Raw genomic sequence first — 23,530 nt, forward strand, 5'->3', positions numbered from 1 at the left:
CAACGGACACTGGCTGTACGGGTGGATGGTCATCCACCGATGGGGCCTTGCCAAGAAGGGAGTTTGGGGGCGATGGAACAGGATTACAGGGGGACGGTCCGCAGTTAAGGAGACGGTGGGAAGGGAGACAGGTGGTTGTTTGCGATGGTGCGCTTTTCCACGGACGGGGTTTGTCCGGTAAATGCTGCTTATTGACACACGCAAAAACAACAATTGATGGACAGAATGCAGAACAATGTCATACATTCACTCCAGTACAGAGATCTGGGCCTATATCCATAGTTTTTTTGCTCACCATGCTGTTTCAGTTTGAACCCAGCCATATGCAAATCAGTCTTGACCCTGTGCCTCATGGGTACAGTCCAGCTTGAACTGCCAAGCCAGGTTCTCCCTGGACTAGAAACAAGCATCCTAGGACCGGTTTCGGGGTTTCACCCCTCTTCAGCCAGGATAGCTTGATTCCAGTGGCATGGAGAGCACGGGACCCACGTCTGGGCATACCCTTCCCACTCGGGGTGACAAATGCAAAAACAACAATTGATGGACAGAATGCAGAACAATGTCATACATTCACCCCAGTACAGAGATCTGGGCCTATATCCATCGTTTTTTTGCTCACCATGCCGTTCCAGTTTGAACCCAGCCATATGCAAATCAGTCTTGACCCTGTGCCTCATGGGTACAGTGTAGCCCGAACTGCCAAGCCAGGTTCTCCCTGGACTGGAAACAAGCATCCTAGGACCAGTTTCGGGGTTTCACCCCTCTTCAGCCAGGATAGCTTGATTCCAGTGGCATGGAGAGCACGGGACCCACGTCTGGGCATACCCTTCCCACTCGGGGTGACAAATGCAAAAACAACAATTGATGGACAGAATGCAGAACAATGTCATACATTCACCCCAGTACAGAGATCTGGGCTTATATCCATCATTTCCTTTGGTTTTTGCTTATTGACACAGGACACAGGTTTCGAGGGTGGATGGTCGTCCACCTGGTGCCTTGAGGGGTGGGGGAGGCGTTAGGTGCACGCACACTGGAGGGACAGGTCATCCGACTTACAATAGGTGCACCTTCCGCACTCTGGGGTGTCCCGGCAATAGCGAACTTTATACGGGACGCAGGTTTAGGGGATGGAGGGTCGTCCACAGGGTGCCGCAAGGTAGACTGGATGGAGGCGAAAGGTGCACTAGAACTGGGGGTGGGGCAGGGAACCGCCCTTCGATGGTTTCCCTGGTTGGCGGTACTTTGGAGGGGTGGGGAGTCACATACGGGTGGATCCACCCCTCGGGGGGGGGGGGGGGGGGGAGAACGGTACACAGGTGACTGATAGCGGGCGCGGGAAGCAATGACCAATGAAGGAAATTCAACAGAGGATGCTTGGGCAAGTGAAGGTGAGAATGGGAGAGGAAGGAGGTCACCGAATGAATGGGGGAAGAGTCTTAACAGGTGAGATGGTTTTGAGAATGGATGAAAGGAGAATGAGTCGGTATGGGATGGGGAAAGTATATTTAGTGCATTTATGTACTGTCGAATAAAGTCTAAATGATTGCAACCTTGTCCTAATAAAATGGCCTTTTACGCTTCAAGTAACAGCGTGGAGTGTGGTTCTTGCGCGAAGAAGGAAGTAGGGGGTGAGCCTGAAACAATAAAGGGCAAAAAGGTTTGTGGCGGGGCTTTACAAGTGCTGGCATGCCCAAGCAGTGAGGTATGCATCTGAGCACAATTGGCTCAAAGGAACGAAGGGGCAGGTCTGCAGGTTTATGGGGGCAGGCCAAAGGTCAAAGCAAGAACAGCAACACCCTCAATTGCTCGTGTAGCAAAGGATGTATGTTTGCGGTGTTTCTGTGGAGAGGCAGACCGTGGAAGAGGGGTGTGGCGAAGGAACCCCAGGCTGCAATATGGCTGCGAGGCGCAATTCTGTGAATCGGACATACACTGCGTGGATAGTAGCCCAAAATCTGGCTGTCGGCCCAACATGATTTTCCCTTGCACAATTAAGTTAGGGAAAATATTGCCGAATTGTGGGAGATGTAGCCCAATATGTCAACCTTGCTGCAAAATGGGCACGAGGCGCAGAGGGGGGAGGAGAGATGGGGGAGGGGGTGGAGGCCTTGGAGCATGAGTGTGCGTGCTGGGGGAGGGGGAGCACAGGGAGAGGGGAGGAAACATGCTGTGGGAGCCTCAGCTTTCCCGTGGGCGGTTGTTTGAAAAGCACAGAAAGCAATGTATATTATTGTTAGCTAGAGCGGAAGTCTGCACTAGCTCTGCAACATGGAAAATCAGGCTCCATAAAGTTCGAACGGAGTTACGAGATCCGGAGATCCGCTGATACTGTCCATTAATCATATAGCAGCTTTGCCTGGAAGTGCGCATAGTGTGTTTTATCTGAGCTTGTAGGGTGCATCACAGGTATAGAAGCCCTCCTGACACTGCCCCACTACATGGATAGAAGGCCTCCTGAGAAATGTTGTTAATGCCATAAGTAGTACAGCAGCCATGGTGAGGGGTGTTGGTACTAGCAACAGTGTAGTATAGTAGCCCTGCTGAAAACACGGTGCATGACGAATACAGCATCCCCGGTTAGAAGGGCTTAATAATTAATACTGCAACAATAATAATTAATAGTGCAGCAGCCCTGCTGATAACTGCTAGAGATGTGCATTACAACACTGAAGGATAGCCGGGGAATAGGAAGACAGAGCGGGGGTGAGGGCGACACGGCACTGAGGGGTCAGCAGCCCTGAGAGGTTTCTTAAGTCCATGCGTGATTTTAAAAAAAATTCTGTGACTTGAAGTTTTGCTTAATCTACTATAGAACACGACTACAAGTTCCACAATTGAAAAGAGCTGGGCTGGCGAAGCACATCATGCATGGACCTGGGAACCTTGGCGGCTGTGGTCGGGCATGGAACAAGACTTACTCCTCGAAATCTGCCTCGTTGAAGGGCACGTCCTCGATAAGCACCGCCGAGTGGATGTTGAAGAAGATGCCCAGGAGGACCTGTGAGGAGAAAGGACCACGTTTGGGGCAGTGAGGCCAGGGACGAAGAGATGGAGATAGTGAAACCTCTGCAGGAAAACAATGACTAACCTCCAAACACAGACCGAGCAATGCCCACAAAACGTGCATAGCCTTCCAAGCAGTATTGTTAACTTTAATAAAGGAGCAAAAAAAGGAGACGGAGAGAGCGGAGCGAGTGAGTGGCCGGGACGTGTGGGCGAGGAGAGAGGTGCGCGCGCTTAGGAGAACAGTCTTCACTTTTCAAGCACTGCACTCGTGCTTGTGGCACGCTTCTGCGAGCTCCCACAAGGTGGATGCCGCCACAAGCACGAGTGCAGTGCTTGAAAAAGTGAAGAGCGATGGCTTAAGGCCCTCCTATGCAGAGCATGTGCACTGCGTAGGCGAGACCTAAAAAACCTTTTCTTATGGACTCACTGCCTTTAGTGCGGAAGGCTATGCTTGCCGAATTCCATGGGAGCCTATTCTGGATTCCCCCTCATGCCTCGTTCTTCCCCCAATTTGCACTTCCTGTCTCTTTTTGTCACTCTTGAAAGTTCTTCTTCACCCCTTGCTTTTTCCCTTGTCACTGTTTTCCTATCTTTTTTTGCAGATTTATATTGAGCGAACTCCACCCGAAGGTATTGGAGCGCCTTACATGAGCACCGGTTACGTTACACAAGGACACATTCATTTTTGTTTGGTAGGCACGGGGAGATTAACTGATTTGCTAAGAAACACAGGATGTGGACGTGACCCCGAGGCTCGAAACCTTGATTTCCCTGCTCCAAAGCCTTTAAATAACCATATAGAAAAATAACACACAACTAACAAAACAATGTATTTGATTTTAAAAAGACATTTACCTCATTACACTACGCACATAATTAATATCATTACAATTGTTTTTTTGGGGGGGTGTAAACTTACATATACCACCAACATACACACCAGTAAAAAACACTCCACACATACATACCACCAATACACATCCTATCGCAACTCACCACTACATTCCACACCATGAAACTGCTCTAACGTCACTACACTAAGCTTAACTTGCACACACAATTTACAGTATTGAACACAGCAGCTACATTGCTTTACAGCATATCTTTAAAACATTGCCAATATCTCTGGCTAAACACTTATAAAGGTCCCAAAGGCGAGACCTATTGGATATGCCAATGCTTGTTGTGATATGGTGTAAATCCGTTCAGTAGTTGCTGAGAAATATGAAGAAATTCCCAGTTGTAGATATAGGGATGCAGTGGATCCGCGACCCATCCCAATCTTGTGCTGAGATCTGATTGGCTACCAACAGGAAGTGTTGGCAGACATCTTGTGACTCAGTTGAACAGAGTCATAAGAAAAAACGTTTAAAAAAGAGAATAAGGCAAGAAAGAAAGACCCTGACCACCTAGGCCTCTTGGAGGGGGGGCATAGGGACCCCCAATGGGCACAAAAGCATTAAAAAACAAAATTGGTGGGAGTCCTGCTGGATCCATGATTCCCACTGAATGTATTTTTAAAAGTAAGCATGGTCTCCCACTCTTTGTTAAATATAGGCCCCTGGGTGGGCCGGGTTCGGGGGGGGGCATTGTGGAAATGTGAAAAGAGGGCACACAGGGACCCCTCCATGGCCATCCAAAGCCCAGGGGACCGCCGCATCCCCGGGCCACAAATGTGATCTATAAATAATGTGGGGGAGGCCCTATGGCCACCCTCTCAGCCCCAGGGACTGCCACCTCCCCGGACCACTGTTGTATACAAATGTGGGGGGGCCTGCTTAGCTTCTCTGGGACCGCCACCTTCCCGGGGGACATAAGGTCATAAAAATAAAAAAATGCAGCAGAGGCCAAAAGCTCTCCCCCCACAGCCCTGGGGACTGTCACCTTCCCATGGCAAAAAATAAATATTAATGCATAGGGGGAGTCCAGCCCACCTCCTACAGCCCCTGGGACCGCCACCTCCCCGGGGCACAAATACAATATTTATGGGGGTCCATTGCAGCCCCAGAGACCACCACCTCCCAGGGGTTACATAACAAAGGAGGGGGACCGTGCGACTCCCCTCGTGGAGCTCTACAAGGCCCAGGGGACCTCCAACCCCCAAGGTTGGCTCCAGAAAGGTCCCAGGGTGTTCACCCCTGGGACATTGCAGTTTGCTATGGTGGTGTTCCTGCCAGAAAATGCTCTTGCTTGCTGAAGGCGGAGCATGTGTTTGTCTCCCTGCCTGCTGTGACTTGACCAGGGAAACAGACACATTGCTTTGGGATCCAGGGAGCTGCTTATTCAGCAGCTCCCTGGGTCTCAAGGTAATGCCGGCTCTCACAGGAGGCGGGGAGCAGGCAGGGACTGTGAGGGCCTTCAGGCTCCCCCCGCAGTCCCCAATGAAGTGGCCAGGCCCCGGAGAATGGGGTCACTGGGGTGATATCGGCTGGGGGAGGGGGTTCACTCGAGCTCTGCCTTCCCATTTATTAAAAAAAAATATGAAGGCCTGGCTCCGGGGGATGGAGTTCTTGGTGCCCATAATGGTCCAGCAATAGAATGTTTTTTTAAAAACCAGCATCTTACCAGAGGCCCCGCCCCCTTTCTCTACTACTCTGCAAACAAGACTTCTGGTGAGCTGCTAGTTGGGGGATGAAGTAGCTGTGGCTGCTGATGGTCCTTAGGGGCCACCAAAATCTCCTGTTCACTCCAGTAAGCCCCACACAGTGGGATTACTGAGAGGTGGTCAGAGGCCACACCTCCTTTCTCCACCACTTCGCAAATGCACCTTTCAGTACACTGCTGCTAGGGGTATGAGCTACCCCTGCATCCTGAGGGCCTCAGGACTAAAGTGGACTTCTTCCCCAAAGGGCTGTGGTATCCTACGAGGTCTTAGTAATCCAGTTGTGTGGGGCTTACTGGAGGTAACAGGAGGGGTAGTTGGCTCCCAAGGAGGTCCTTTGGGTCCAACTACCCCTCATGTTATCTCCAGTATGTATCACACAGCAGGATTGATAAGAGGTAATCGGAGGCCATGTCCCCTTTCTCTACCAATCTGCAAACGCGGCTTGTGGTGCACTACTGGTTGGTGGATGAATCCACTTTAACCCCTGATTGACCTTGGGGGCCAAGAAGCCCTCCTCGTACCTCCTGTATGTCCTGCACAGTGGGATTGCTGTGAGGAGGTCGGAGGCTCTGCCCCCTTTGTCCACCACTCTGCAACCGTGACTACTAGTTAAAAAACCATCGAAATTCACTGAAAAAAACAAAGGTTACATTGACATTATAGTTAGCAAATAGAATTAGAAAAGCTTTAGAAATTAACTTAAAAAAACAAGGTTTACAGGGATGTTATAGTTAGGGTCAGATTTCTCTCGTACAAAACCAGTGCAATTTGGCAGTTATACTTACCTGAGCTGACTATAACTTATCCCCACACAATGCACTTCTTATGATCTCACATATTACAGTACTCATGACATGGTCAGTGACATCACTCATGACATCACTAATGACATCTCAAATTACATTTCTAATTACACCACCCAGCGAGAGTTTTTTGTAAAATTTGATTGTAAAACATATATACTAAGGTACTACAAAAATGTAAGTAGTATATTAGGTGTACTACTAATGAGTGATATCACTTCTAATATATATCATGTGAGTGGCTCTGTGACAGTATGTATCCTTGTGTGTATGGGTGTATAAGTGATTGTGTGAGTAGCTGTGTGGGTGAGTGAGATGCTGTGTGAGTGGCTGTATTGGTGAGTGAGTGGATGTATCCGTGACTGTATGGGGTGTGAGTGACAATGTAAGTGGCTCAATCAGTGGGTAAATGGGTGTATAGTGGCTGTATGGGTGATTGAGTGGGTGTCTGAATGGTTGTATGAGTGAGTGGCAGGGTGTGTAAGTACCTGTATGGGTGAGGGAGTTGCTGTTTGAGTAGGTGTTTCTTTAGGTGACTTTGTGTGTGAGTGACTGTATTGGACAGTGAGTGTCTGCATGAATAGCTGTATGGGTGGGTATAGGAATGTGTGAGTGCTTGTATGGATGTGTGAATGGGTATGTAAGTGGTTGTGTGAGTGAGTGTATGAGGGCCTGTATGGGTGAGTAAGTGGCTGGGCTGAGAAGATGATTGGGTAAATAAGTGGGTGTGTGAGTAGCTAGATGGTTGAGTGTTTGGTTATGTGACTGGTTATATGGGTGAATAGCTGATTGTATGAGTGGCTGCATGGGTGAGTGCATGGTTGGGTGTAGGAGTGGTAGTGTGATTGGCTCTATGGAGGAGTGAGTGGGTGTATGAGTAGTGATATAGGTCTGTGAATGGGTATGTCAGTGGTTGTATGGGTGTGTGAGTTGAGGTACAAGGGGTTGCATGGTGGTGTGAGTAGGTATGGGCATTGTTCTGTGGATGATGCCAACAGTGATGTCATTTCAGATGTCATGAGTGATGTCACTGAGCAGGAAATGAGTGATGTAATCTGTGAGGTCATTAGCAGTACATTGTAGGGGCATAAGTTATAGTTACCCCATGTAACTATAACTGCTTTACACCGGTTTTGTATGTGTGAAATCTGAAGCTAACAATAACGTCCCTGTAACCTTTGTTTTTTTAAGTGGATTTCTATGTTTTTTTCAACTAGTAGTCACGTTTGCAGAGTGGCGGAGAAAGGGGTTGGGGCTTGCAACCAGCCCACAGCAATCCTACCTTGTGGGACTTACAGGAGGTACCAGGGCTTCTTGGCCCCCAAAATCTCTCAGGAGTAAAGTGGACTTCATCCCCCCACCCAGTAGTTCACCACAAGCGCGTTTGTAGATTGATGGAGAAAGAGGCATGACCTTCTAGGACCTCTTAGCAATCCTGCTCTGTGGGACTTACTGAGATAACAGGAGGGGTAGTTTGTCCTGAAAATGAGATCGCGAGGGGTCCCGGATCCACGCGTCCCTTTATATACAACTGGTAATTTCTTTACATTTTTCAGCAACTACTAAACGGATTTGCACCACATCACAAAAAAGACACCACCTTCAGCAAACCTCTACCTTTCTGACAAATTTGGTGTATTTCCATTCAGCCGTTCGGGTTGTAGCCATATCTAAAGGTCGTATGGGAATTAACATGAAGGTGCTTTTAAGCACCCCCTGTTTCTCAGCCCCTGCTTGTCGGTTCACCCCAAAACTTCCAAGATATCAGCTGAAGTGAGCTTCACGTTCGTTTTGAAAGTTTTGTGAAGATTCGTCAAAAGGCACCAAAGTTATTGGCAAAACAATACACGCTTTTCCTATGGAAACTAGGTCCTAACTATACCTACCTACTGGTGATAATATATATGTTACCTACTGGCAGTTGCCAGTAGGCAGTTATAGTTAGGATCTAGTTTTCATAGCAAAAGCGTTTTATTTTTTTACCAATAACTTTGGCACCATTTGATGAATCCTCACAAACTTTTCAAAACTAGTTTGCCACCAACTTCGGCTACCCACTTGAAAGTTTCAAGGTGATCCATCTAGCGGGGACCAAGACAAAGGGGGTCCGAAAATGTGCTTTCTCCATGTAATTTCCCATAGGTAATTTAGACACAGCTACAGCCAAAACCATTGAACGGAATTACATTAAATTTGGCAGGAAAGTAGATATTGGTCTAGAGACATGCAATTTTCTTATTTGGTATAAATCTATTCGGTAGTTTTGGCAATATAAAGGGAATTCCTAATTTGTAGCTATTGGGACACAGATTCTCAGAGGATCCAACAGTCCCCATGCTGAAAAGTGATTGGCTGCCATCTTGGGACTTGGCTTTAAAACATAAAAATAGAAGGGGGCAGATTCTCTTGAGGGTCCCACAGGGACAAATTAATGTAGGGCGTCCATCACATACTTCTGTCCCGGGGGACCATGACCGAGGCAAAGTTGTAAGACAGAGGAGAGCTGCATGCCCCCCCCCATCATGGAGCCATTTAAGGCCCTGGAGACTGCCATCCCCCAGGGCAGGCTTCTGCTACCTCCCGAGGTGCCCACCCTCGGGGGTAGCTGTTTTCTTTTGCCTGGCAGAAGCTGACAGCTCCCACTAAACAAAAGCAAACTTGGCTCTGCTTTCTGCAAGGAAGAGATGTCAAATAGCAAATATGTGTGCTGTGAAACAGAGGAAAACATTGCTACCGCAAGCAGGCAGTTTCTAGTTCAAGCAACTCCCCAGGGGGAAGAGGCAAAAGAGGCCAAGTAAAGGTCAGCAATCCGCAATGAGCAGAAAGAGGCACAATAAATGTCAGAAACCAATAGAAAGAGGCAAAAATAAAGGTGAGAAATGAGCCAAAAGAGGCAGAATAAAGGTCAGAAATGAGCAGAAAGAGGCAAACTACAGACCAGCTAGGAGCAGAAAAATGTGAAATAGATAACAGAATTGAGCAGAGAGAGGCAAAATAAGGGTGAAAAACGAGCAGAAGAAGGCAAAATTAAGGTGGGATGAACAGGAAAAGGCAAGATAAAGGCCATCAAGAATCAGAAAGAGACAAAACGGAGATCAGAAACCAGCAGAAAGAGGCAAAATAAAGGCCAGCAATGAGCAAAAAGAGGAAAATTAGAGATCAGAAACTGGCAGAAAGAGGCTAAAGAGAGGTCAGAGTAGCAGAAAGAGGCAAAATGGTGCTTAGCAACGAGCAGAAAGAGGCACAAAAGAGATCAGAAATGAGTAGAATGAGGCAAAATAAAGGTTAGAAATGAGGAGAGACAAAATAAAGGTAAGTATTGAGCAGACAGAGGCAATATACAGGTCAGAGACGAGCAGAAAGAGGTCAAATAAAAGTCAGCAACGAGCAGAAAGAGGGAAAATAAAAGTCTCAAGTTTGAAGAAAAAAACAGAAAACAAGCAGAGAACAAGCATAATCCATTCGGAAAGTCATGCACCCATTCACAGAAAAACTCAAACACTCTCACACCCCCTCATAGACCCAGTCAGACACCCATGCCCCCACTCACAGAATCACTCATAGTCTCTCGCCAACTCGCTGATCTACTCAGTGACTCACAGACCCCCTCAGAGACTCATGCATCCACTCACAGAACCAATGAAACACTGATGCAGTCACTCACAAAGTGACTGAAAAAATCAAGAAGGCACTCACACCTCAAACCAGGAAGTGTTGGCAGCCATCTTGGGACTCGGCCTACCCGGAGTCACACCAACATCATAAAAAAAGAGAAAAAGACAGGGTTGGAATATGTTCCAGCTAAAAAATAAAACAAAATAGAGAAGCGTAGGATCCCTAGCTTCTCTATTGTTTAGCCACAGGGTGGACCAGGTCAAAGGAGCATGTGGCTGTAAACATTACACACATATGGGGGGTCTAGCAAACCTCCACATCCCCAGGGGACCACCAGCACTCTGGGGCTTCTTGATAAGTAATGGGTGGGGTTCTTGAGGACCCCCCGGTGACTGCCACTTCCTTGGGATATTATTCAAAATAATGCGGGACTGTATGGCCTCTCCCACAGCCCCGGGGACTGCCACCTCCCTGGGGTTGATACAAAACAAATCTAGGCTCCCATCCCATTCTGGTCTTGGCCCTGGGGACCACCACCTCTCCGGGGCAGGTCCTACTACAACAAAGGATGGGGGCTTCTTGGCCCCCACTCCTGGAGCCATAGACGGCCCTGGGGACAACCATTTCACAGGGTGGTCACCCCGGTACATAGCTGCTTGATGTGGCTTTACTGTTACCCCAAGTCACAGGACACACTCCCCTTCCAGCAAGCGAGAGCAGCAAAATGCTCTTTCTTGCTTCAAGCAGACAAATTGCTTTCAGGCACAGGGAGCTCATGTTTAGCAGTGTCTGAAAGCAATGCCGGCTCCCGTAGGAGGCAGGGAGCCTGCAGGGACCACGGGGGCCTTTAGGCTCCCTTCACAGTCCCAGTGCAGACTGGGTACCCTTGGGGCACCCAGGTATCCATGGCCGGGCCCTGAGGAATGGAGTTCCTGTGCCAAAATTGGCCTGGGTATGAGGGCTGCGCAGCCTACCTTCCCCATTGCAAAAAGTCCTGTTCCCAGGGGATGGGGTCCCTGGAGCCAGAATTGGCCCTGGGGAGGAGGGGCATGCGGCCCCTTTCCCTAATAAATGAAAAAAACTTTTTAAAAGCCTGCCCTCTTTCTCAACCACTCTGCAAAGGGGCCTCCTTTATGAGCAATGAAGTCCCCTTGCCTGATGAGACCTTGGGGCCAACTTCCCCTTCTGTTACCGCCAGTCCTACACAGCAGGATTGTTGAGAGGTCTTCGGAGGCTACATCCCCTTTCTTTACCACTGTGCAGATGTACCTCCTGGTGCACTGCTGGTTGGGGGATGAGGTCCCATTGGTTCCAGAGGGTCCTTTGGGGCCAAGAACCCTTTCTGTTACCTCCAGTAAGTCGCACAGAGCAGGATTGCTGAGAGCTGGTTGGAGGCCCACGCCCTTTTTCCACCACTCTGAAAATGTACCTCTTGGTGCACTACTGGTAGAAGGATGTAGTCCCCTTGGATGCGGAGGGTCCTTGGCAGGCCTGGACGGTGAACTCTGCTCCGTTTGTGGAGTTTTCTGCACTCCGCGAAGCTCTCAAAGTGCAGAAAGCTCCTTATAGTACAGCTGAGTTTTTTCCCCGCTCGCAAATGGTAAGTTTGCGAGCGCTACCTGCCGCTTGGGTAGACTATCTACCTGAGTGGCAGGACGACCAGTATGCATGGCAGTTCGCACTGCACTCCGCCAATTGCGGATCGTCACAGAGTTTTTTTGTCACTTTGTGGAGTTCTTCGTAGTGAAACTCCATAAACTACACCCAGGCCTGGTCCTTGAGGAACAAGAAACCCTCTTGTCACCTCTAGTAAGTACCACATAGCGGGATTGCTGAGAGCTGGTCTGAGACCCCACCTTCTTTTCTCCACCACTCTTCAAACCTGCAGAGTAAAAAAAACATCGAAATTCATTGAAAAAAACAAAGGAAACAGGGGCGTTAAAGTTAGGCTGAGACTTCACTCATACAAAACCATAGAAATTCAGCATTTATAGTTACCTGAGCTAACTATAACATACACCCCCTCAATGCACTGATTATGACCTCACATATTACATCACTCATGACATGGTCCATGACATCGCCCATGACATCGCCCTTAATCTTCTAGAAAGGCTGGCACATAGGTTCCCAGTTTCTCAAACAGGTCAGTTCATTTCAGACAAGCACAGATGATATGTATGTATGAGATCCCTGGTATTTTAAGCCTCGTCCCAGCTTCGGACAGTCCTTGAACTGCCGGATTGAATCCAGTTTCACTCCTGGTCCACACCTTGAGCCAGAGCGGAAGTGGTTGCAGTTTTCTTATATCACTGACACAGCCTCGTCCAAGTTCAGAGTGGCTCATGGAAGGGGCAGTGGTTTTAGGCACGGCGAACAATCTTTTAGCAAAACCATTTTCAACCCTCTCCAATCCAGGTTGGTCTCTATGGGGCTGGTTTATGAACCTCTTTGAGTCCCTCTTGTAACACACAAGGTGGTGCAAAAGAGACGCAAATGAAAAATGCGATTTATGAAGCCAAGCATTGCCACACCAAAACAACACCTGCAACTTAATATACCAATAAAACATAACACCTGAAACCTGCCACCGTAGATCACAAAATAACAACTGAAACATCACAGTCAAAGCATAGAACATGAAGCTTACAACAGGCTGAAAACGTGCCACTTGAAGTACTTACAATCGAAACATAGCATCTGAAACCGATCACCATGGGATCAAGCAATACTGAACCTTATCACAAGACCAAAGCATAGCATCGCAGGATCCTACCACGCAGCACTCTGGAGACAGTAAGGGTAAAGCACTGCCTTATCACAGATGTCATGGTGTGACATTGTTTTACATGTATGCAGATAATACTGTGGGGTGCAGTATTGCATGAATTCTGGAGGCACAGAGGAGCACAGCATTACATGTACCCTGTAAACACTGAGAAGCACATCCTTCTGTACATTCTGTAGACAATCATGAGGTCACTGGAGAATGCATGAGGACAGTAACCTGGTAGAAGCGTAGCACTACACGCACTCTGGAGACATCGAGGAGCGCAGCATTGCACAAGCTCTGTAGACATGGAGGAGCATGGATACAGTAACATGGTAGAAGCGTAGCACTGCACACTCTCTGGAGACATCGAGGAGCGCAGCATTGCACGTACTCCATAGACATGGAGGAGCATGGATACAGTAACATGGTAGAAGCGTAGCACTGCACACACTGGAGACATCGAGGAGCGCAGTATTGAACGCACTCTGTAGACATGGAGGAGCATGGATACAGTAACATGGTAGAAGCGTAGCACTGCACACTCTCTGGAGACCTCGAGGAGCGCAGCATTGCACGCACTCCATAGACATGGAGGAGCATGGATACAGTAACATGGTAGAAGCGTAGAACTGCACACTCTCTGGAGACATCGAGGAGCGCAGCATTGAACGCTCTCTATGGACATTGAGGAGCACGGATACAGTAACATGGTAGAAGCGTAGCACTGCACACACTGGAGACGTTGAGGAGCGCAGCATTGCACGCACTCTGTAGACATGGAGGAGCATGGATACAGTAACATGGTAGAAGCGTAGCACTGCACACACTGGAGACATCGAGGAGCGCAGCATTGCACGCACTGTAGACATGGAGGAGCATGGATACAGTAACATGATAGAAGCGTAGCACTGCACACACTTGAGACATCGAGGAGCGCAGCATTGCACGCTCTCTATGGACATGGAGGAGCATGGATACAGTAACATGGTAGAAGCGTAGCACTGCAGAACCTCTGGAGACATCGAGGAGCGCAGCATTGCACGCACTCCATAGACATGGAGGAGCATGGATACAGTAACATGGTAGAAGCGTAGCACTGCACACTCTCTGGAGACATCGAGGAGTGCAGCATTGCACGCACTCTGTAGACATGGAGGAGCATGGATACAGTAACATGGTAGAAGCGTAGCACTGCACACACTGCAGACATCGAGGAGCGCAGCATTGAACGCACTCTGTAGACATGGAGGAGCATGGATACAGTAACATGGTAGAAGCGTAGCACTGCACACTCTCTGGAGACCTCGAGGAGCGCAGCATTGCACGCACTCCATAGACATGGAGGAGCATGGATACAGTAAAATGGTAGAAGAGTAGCACTGCACACTCTCTGGAGACATCGAGGAGCGCAGCATTGCAGGCACTCCATAGACATGGAGGAGCATGGCTACAGTAACAAGGGAGAAGCGTAGCACTGCACACACTGGAGACATCGAGGAGCGCAGCATTGAACGCACTCTGTAGACATGGAGGAGCATGGATACAGTAACATGGTAGAAGCGTAGCACTGCACACTCTCTGGAGACTTCGAGGAGCGCAGCATTGCACGCAGTCTATGGACCTCGAGGAGCATGGATACAGTAACATGGTAGAAGCGTAGCACTGCACACTCTCTGGAGACTTCGAGGAGCGCAGCATTGCACGCACTCTATGGACATGGAGGAGCATGGATACAGTAACAAGGTAGAAGCGTAGCACTGCACACTCTCTGGAGACATCGAGGAGCGCAGCATTACACGCTCTCTATGGACATGGAGGAGCATGGATACAGTAACATGGTAGAAGTGTAGCACTGCACACTCTGGAGACATTGAGGAGCGCAGCATTGCACGCACTCTGTAGACATGGAGGAGCATGGATACAGTAACATGGTAGAAGCGTAGCACTGCACACACTGGAGACATCGAGGAGCGCAGCATTGCACGCACTCTGTAGACATGGAGGAGCATGGATGCAGTAACATGGTAGAAGCGTAGCACTACACACTCTCTGGAGACATCGAGGAGCGCTGCATTGCACGCTCTCTATGGACATGGAGGAGCATGGATACAGTAACATGGTAGAAGGATAGCACTGCACACTCTCTGGAGACATCGAGGAGCGCAGCATTGCACGCACTCTGTAGGCATGGAGGAGCATGGATCCAGTAACATGGTAGATGCGTAGCACTGCACACACTGGAGACATCGAGGAGCGCAGCATTGCACGCTCTCTATGGACATGGAGGAGCATGGTTACAGTAACATGGTAGAAGCGTAGCACTGCAGAACCTCTGGAGACATCGAGGAGCGCAGCATTGCACGCACTCTGTAGACATGGAGGAGCATGGATACAGTAACAAGGGAGAAGCGTAGCACTGCACACTCTCTGGAGACTTCGAGGAGCGCAGCATTGCACGCACTCTGTAGACATGGAGGAGCATGGATACAGTAACATGGTAGAAGCGTAGCACTGCACACTCTCTGGAGACTTCGAGGAGCGCAGCATTACACGCTCTCTATGGACATGGAGGAGCATGGATACAGTAACATTGTAGAAGCGTAGCACTGCACACTCTCTGGAGACATCGAGGAGCGCAGCATTGAACGCTCTCTATGGACATTGAGGAGCATGGATACAGTAACATGGTAGAAGCGTAGCACTGCACACACTTGAAACATTGAGGAGCGCAGCATTGCACGCACTCTGTAGACATGGAGGAGCATGGATACAGTAACATGGTAGAAGCGTAGCACTGCACACACTGGAGACATCGAGGAGCGCAGCATTGAACGCACTCTGTAGACATGGAGGAGCATGGATACAGTAACATGGTAGAAGCGTAGCACTGCACACTCTCTGGAGACCTCGAGGAGCGCAGCATTGCACGCACTCCATAGACATGGAGGAGCATGGATACAGTAACATGGTAGAAGCGTAGCACTGCACACTCTCTGGAGACATCGAGGAGCGCAGCATTGCACGCACTCCATAGACATGGAGGAGCATGGCTACAGTAACATGGTAGAAGCGTAGCACTGCACACTTTCTGGAGACATCGAGGAGCGCAGCATTGCACGCACTCTGTAGACATGGAGGAGCATGGATACAGTAACAAGGGAGTAGCGTAGCACTGCACACACTGGAGACATCGAGGAGCGCAGCATTGCACACACTTTGTAGACATGGAGGAGCATGGATACAGTAACATGGTAGAAGCGTAGCACTGCACACTCTCTGGAGACATCGAGGAGCGCAGCCTTGCACGCACTCTGTAGACATGGAGGAGCATGGATACAGTAACATGGTAGAAGCGTAGCACTGCACGCACTGGAGACATCGAGGAGCGCAGCATTGCACGTACTCCATAGACATGGAGGAGCATGGATACAGTAACATGGTAGAAGCGTAGCACTGCACACACTGGAGACATCGAGGAGCGCAGCATTGAACGCACTCTGTAAACATGGAGGAGCATGGATACAGTAACATGGTAGAAGCGTAGCACTGCACACACTGGAGACATCGAGGAGCGCAGCATTGAACGCACTCTGTAAACATGGAGGAGCATGGATACAGTAACATGCTAGAAGCGTAGCACTGCACACTCTCTGGAGACATCGAGGAGCGCAGCATTGCACGCACTCTGTAGACATGGAGGAGCATGGATACAGTAACATGGTAGAAGCGTAGCACTGCACACACTAGAGACATCGAGGAGCGCAGCATTGCACGCAGTCTATGGACATGGAGGAGCATGGATACAGTAACATGGTAGAAGCGTAGCACTGCACACTCTCTGGAGACATTGAGGAGCGCAGCATTGCACGCACTCTGTAGACATGGAGGAGCATGGATACAGTAACATGGTAGAAGCGTAGCACTGCACACACTGGAGACATCGAGGAGCGCAGCATTGCACGCACTCTGTAGACATGGAGGAGCATGGATGCAGTAACATGGTAGAAGCGTAGCACTACACACTCTCTGGAGACATCGAGGAGCGCAGCATTGCACGCACTCTGTAGACATGGAGGAGCATGGATACAGTAACATGGTAGAAGCGTAGCACTGCACACACTAGAAACATTGAGGAGCGCAGCATTGCACGCACTCTGTAGACATGGAGGAGCATGGATACAGTAACATGGTAGAAGCGTAGCACTGCACACACTGGAGACATCGAGGAGCGCAGCATTGAACGCACTCTGTAGACATGGAGGAGCATAGATACAGTAACATGGTAGAAGCGTAGCACTGCACACTCTCTGGAGACCTCGAGGAGCGCAGCATTGCACGCACTCCATAGACATGGAGGAGCATGGATACAGTAACATGGTAGAAGCGTAGCACTGCACACTCTCTGGAGACATCGAGGAGCGCAGCATTGCACGCATTCCATAGACATGGAGGAGCATGGCTACAGTAACATGGTAGAAGCGTAGCACTGCACACTTTCTGGAGACATCGAGGAGCGCAGCATTGCACGCACTCTGTAGACATGGAGGAGCATGGATACAGTAACATGGTAGAAGCGTAGCACTGCACACACTGGAGACATCGAGGAGCGCAGCATTGCACGCACTCTGTAGACATGGAGGAGCATGAATGCAGTAACATGGTAGAAGCGTAGCACTACACACTCTCTGGAGACATCGAGGAGCGCAGCATTGCACGCACTCTGTAGACATGGAGGAGCATGGATACAGTAACATGGTAGAAGCGTAGCACTGCACACACTGGAGACCGAGGAGTGCAGCATTGCACGCACTCTATGGACATGGAGGAGCATGGATACAGTAACATGGTAGAAGCGTAGCACTGCACACACTGGAGACATCGAGGAGCGCAGCATTGCACGCAGTCTATGGACATGGAGGAGCATGGATACAGTAACATGGTAGGAGGATAGCACTGCACACTCTCTGGAGACATCGAGGAGCGCAGCATTGCACGCACTCTGTAGACATGGAGGAGCATGGATACAGTAACATGGTAGAAGCGTAGCACTGCACACACTGGAGACCGAGGAGCGCAGCATTGCACGCACTCTATGGACATGGAGGAGCATGGATACAGTAACATGGTAGAAGCGTAGCACTGCACACACTGGAGACATCGAGGAGCGCAGCATTGCACGCAGTCTATGGACATGGAGGAGCATGGATACAGTAACATGGTAGAAGCGTAGCACTGCACACACTGGAGACATCGAGGAGCGCAGCATTGCACGCACTGTAGACATGGAGGAGCATGGATACAGTAACATGGTAGAAGCGTAGCACTGCACACTCTCTGGAGACATCGAGGAGCGCAGCATTGCACGTACTCCATAGACATGGAGGAGCATGGATACAGTAACATGGTAGAAGCGTAGCACTGCACACACTGGAGACCGAGGAGCGCAGCATTGCACGCACTCTATGGACATGGAGGAGCATGGATACAGTAACATGGTAGAAGCGTAGCACTGCACACACTGGAGACATCGAGGAGCGCAGCATTGCACGCAGTCTATGGACCTCGAGGAGCATGGATACAGTAACATGGTAGAAGCGTAGCACTGCACACTCTCTGGGGACATTGAGGAGCGCAGCATTGCACGCACTCTGTAGACATGGAGGAGCATGGATACAGTAACATGGTAGAAGCGTAGCACTGCACACACTGGAGACATCGAGGAGCGCAGCATTGCACGCACTCTGTAGACATGGAGGAGCATGAATGCAGTAACATGGTAGAAGCGTAGCACTGCACACACTGGAGACATCGAGGAGCGCAGCATTGCACGCACTCTGTAGACATGGAGGAGCATGGATGCAGTAACATGGTAGAAGCGTAGCACTACACACTCTCTGGAGACATCGAGGAGCGCAGCATTGCACGCACTCTGTAGACATGGAGGAGCATGGATACAGTAACATGGTAGAAGCGTAGCACTGCACACTCTGGAGACATCGAGGAGCGCAGCATTGCACGCACTCTGTAGACATGGAGGAGCATGGATGCAGTAACATGGTAGAAGCGTAGCACTGCACACTCTCTGGAGACTTCGAGGAGCGCAGCATTGCACGCAGTCTATGGACCTCGAGGAGCATGGATACAGTAACATGGTAGAAGCGTAGCACTGCACACTCTCTGGGGACATTGAGGAGCGCAGCATTGCACGCACTCTGTAGACATGGAGGAGCATGGATACAGTAACATGGTAGAAGCGTAGCACTGCACACACTGGAGACATCGAGGAGCGCAGCATTGCACGCACTCTGTAGACATGGAGGAGCATGAATGCAGTAACATGGTAGAAGCGTAGCACTGCACACACTGGAGACATCGAGGAGCGCAGCATTGCACGCACTCTGTAGACATGGAGGAGCATGGATGCAGTAACATGGTAGAAGCGTAGCACTACACACTCTCTGGAGACATCGAGGAGCGCAGCATTGCATGCACTCCATAGACATGGAGGAGCATGGATACAGTAACATGGTAGAAGGATAGCACTGCACACTCTCTGGAGACATCGAGGAGCGCAGCATTGCACGCACTCTGGAGACATGGAGGAGCATGGATACAGTAACATGGTAGAAGCGTAGCACTGCACACACTGGAGACATTGAGGAGCGCAGCATTGCACGCTCTCTATGGACATGGAGGAGCATGGATACAGTAACATGGTAGAAGCGTAGCACTGCAGAACCTCTGAAGACCAATTGCAGCTTTACATGCGCTCTAGTAGATATGAAATCAAATAGCGACGCATGAGTACGACATGGTAGGTGCACAGCATTAACACTTTGAAGACATTCAGCAGCACAGCTTTTCTGCACTTTTCACATATGGAGAAGGATAGTGATGCATGAATACCATAACATGGTAGGTGCACAGCATTTCATGTGTTCTACAGTCACGGAGGGGAATAGCGATACATGACTACAGTAACCTGGATGGTGCATAACATTTTGTCCCTTTGGAGACATGAAGCAACGCAGCATGACCCGTGTTCTGCGTACATGTAAGGAATTACGACGCATGAATAGAATAACGTGGTATCTACACAATATGTACACTTGTGAAACATTAGCTGCGCTCTGCAGATGCGGAGGAAATAGTGATGTGTGAGTATAATAACATGGTATGGGAGACCATTAGGTGCATGCGGGAGACATTGAGTAACACAGCATTACCTACGCCCTGCAGACTTGGAGGGGAATAGCGACACATGAATACAATAACATGGTAGGCAAAAAGCATAAGGTAAACTCAGGACACATTGAGCAGCACAGCATTACCTGAGCTCTGCAGACGTGGTGGGTAATAGCGCGACACATGAGTACAATAACATATTAGGTTCGCTCGCAGACATTGAGCTTACAACATTACATACACAGGACTGCGTGGATACAGCAACACATTGGGAGCAGCATTATAAGCCTTCTGACGACACAGAGGAGCACAGCACTACTTGAATACAGATGACACTGAGGGTCACTGCACTAAACTCTGTGGGAAACCTTCAGAGTCACAGCATGCTTTGCGCTTTGGAGATACTGAACAAAGCAGCATTCCTTGCACTTTGGAGATACTGAACAAAGCAGCATTCCTTGAACTTTTTAGATACTGAACAAAGCAGCATTCCTTGCACTTTGGAGATACTGAACAAAGCAGCATTCCTTGCACTTTGGAGATACTGAACAATGCAGCATTCCTTGCAATTTGTAGATACTGAACAAAGCAGCATTCCTTGCACTTTGGAGATACTGAACAAAGCAGCATTCCTTGCACTTTGGAGATACCGAACAAAGCAGCATTCCTTGCACTTTGGAGATACCGAACAAAGCAGCTTTCCTTGCACTTTGGAGATACTGAACAAAGCAGCATTCCTTGCACTATGGAGATACTGAACAATGCAGCATTCCTTCCAATTTGGAGATACTGAACAAAGCAGCATTCCTTGAACTTTGGAGATACTGAACAAAGCAGCATTCCTTGAACTTTGGAGATACTGAACAAAGCAGCATTCCTTGCACTTTGGAGATACTGAATAAAGCAGCATTCCTTGCACTTTGGAGATACTGAACAAAGCAGCATTCCTTGCACTTTGGAGATACCGAACAAAGCAGCATTCCTTGCACTTTGGAGATGGTGAACAAAGCAGCATTCCTTGCACTTTGGAGATACTGAACAAAGCAGCATTCCTTGAACTTTGGAGATACCGAACAAAGCAGCATTCCTTGCACTTTGGAGATACTGAACAAAGCAGCATTCCTTGCACTTTGGAGATACTGAACAAAGCAGCATTCCTTGCACTATGGAGATACAAGAACAAAGCAGCATTCCTTGAACTCTGGTGAAATTGAGGAGAACAATATTACATGTCCTGCTTTTTCTGTTTGTTCAGTGTGAATGTGCACCTTCAAGGTATCATTACACTGTTGAAACAGGGAGACCTGAGCAGAGATGATCAGATCCTACTGGACACCAAACAAGCCAAGATTTTTAAAACCTTACAGAACTGTACAATATTGGAGAGGGTGAAGGACTGAACAAGTAACCCATCCATCCACTGTGTACCATAAACTGGAAATAGGGCCACACAGACACAAGCATAGTTAATATGTCAGATCTGATTGTTTTTAAACTTCTTAAAAGGAAGATATTTCTTTCACTACTCCGTAATGAAATGGTTCGTGCATGGCACCAGTAATGTGAGGGTAGGAACCAAAAGGAGCAATTTTAGGTGCTGAATCTCCATTATTGCAGAATCGTTCTGGGTGCAAAGCATGCATTATTGTATCCCAGCGAAGAGGAAAAGGGCATATATTTCTAATAGAACATTTCGGTGCAAAATCACCCTAGCTGTGAGAATACCAACTTATAGAACCACTTTTAGGAGCCAAATTACAATTGGGAAAAAACACACGCTGTTACACAATGATATTTATGTGCACAATCACTGTTGGTGCAGCATGAAACTGATGAGTGTGTAAATAGTTTTACTCTGAGAGAGTCAAGTGGACCGGTTACTTGCACAAGCCTCACATCCTGCCCAACTAATAACCCAGCCTTGAGCCAGTATGGGACTAACACTGGCCAAGCAATGGCTAAAAGGGGTGTCTCAGACAGAGCCGTGGCTGGAGAGGCGGACTCAAGCCCTCTCTTTGTCTGCTCTTGGTGCTGGAGACACGCTGTGGCTAAAGGTATTTGTAGCACGATCTATTAAGAACGTGTTATCCAGGCCAAACTCCTTACATAAGTGAACACAACACATCAAACATCTCTTTCATGCCTCCTCCTTAATGTGACAGATGCAATTGGAAATGCTGTAAATAAATTTGCGGGTGCGGTTATATATTATATAAACTTTAACACTATGAAAGAGGCCACCACGACTGTAGTAATAATTATTGGTTTGGTTATGTGCTGTTAAGTTATATTGTGCCTATAAATGCTGTCATTTATTGGTATAAAGAGTGTGATGACTTGAGCATTCCATTGGGCTGCAAATGATGCTATGGATAGCTGCTGTGCAGGCTATGGATTGAAATCCTGATCATAAATTGAGGATTTCAAAGTTTTTTTATTTTTTTATTTGAACTATACCTGCTCTTTACCTGTGTTTTTAAGTTAATTTATGAGTATGTGTATTTCTGGTGTACATCCTTGACGGTTCAGAGCACGGGGTCCGCAAGCTTTGCAGGACACCCAACAAAGTTCCAGGGCCCCTTGCCATGGGTTTGTGGACCATTGAATTTGTTGCTTGGGATTGTAATTGGGACTGCAACATTTTTAATCTAGTTGTGACCTGATAGTCAGAAAACTTTGGTCTATATATATATATATATATATATATATATATAGATATATGTATATATTCACTGAAAAAACCATAGGTTTCAGGGCTGTTTTAGTTAGCTGGACATTTCACTTGTACAAAACCATTGAAATTCCTCCGTGATAGTAAGTTGTACTCACTATAACTTGCGCGCCCGCAATCCACTGCTGATGATGTCACATATTAAATCATTCATGACATGGTCAGTGACATCACTGATGACATCACTGATGACATCACTGATGACATCATCCAGTGAATGTGGTTTGGTTCGTTAGTTAAAAATGTATGATATATATAGCAATCTGCATTGAAGAATGAGTGAATATATAAATATAAATATCTGGATGGAGGATTTAGTAGCAGTGTGATTGACTGTTTACCTGACTATTTTATAGTGTCTCACTAAATATATTGGATAGTGACTAAACTGTGTGAATATCTGTATCACTTTGTCAATTTTTGTGTAAACTGCTTTACCAGTTGGTTACTAGCTATGTGAAAGTCTATATTAGTTGTTGATTAGTTAACTGAGTATTTGTATGGGAGAGTGAATGTGTGTGTGGTTCGGTGGGGGGTGTGTGACTGCCGAAAGATGTGTGAATAGTTGATTCAGTAGGTATATGAGGTTAAGACTACATGTTATAACAGTTGCTTGGGTGAGTGAATATCTTTATGGGTGTGCTGATGAGCAAATATATCTCTTAATGGTACATGTCCAACAAACTAGAAAAATAAAAGGTAATGTACGTGACAGTTGTTGTATATAAATAAGTATACATAAGACTCAGTGATTGTATGAGTGACTGTATGGAAAACTGTATACTTGTAATAGTGATTTTATAACACAC

Source organism: Triturus cristatus, chromosome 7 (genome assembly GCF_964204655.1).
Source record: "Triturus cristatus chromosome 7, aTriCri1.1, whole genome shotgun sequence".
NCBI lineage: Eukaryota > Metazoa > Chordata > Amphibia > Caudata > Salamandridae > Triturus > Triturus cristatus.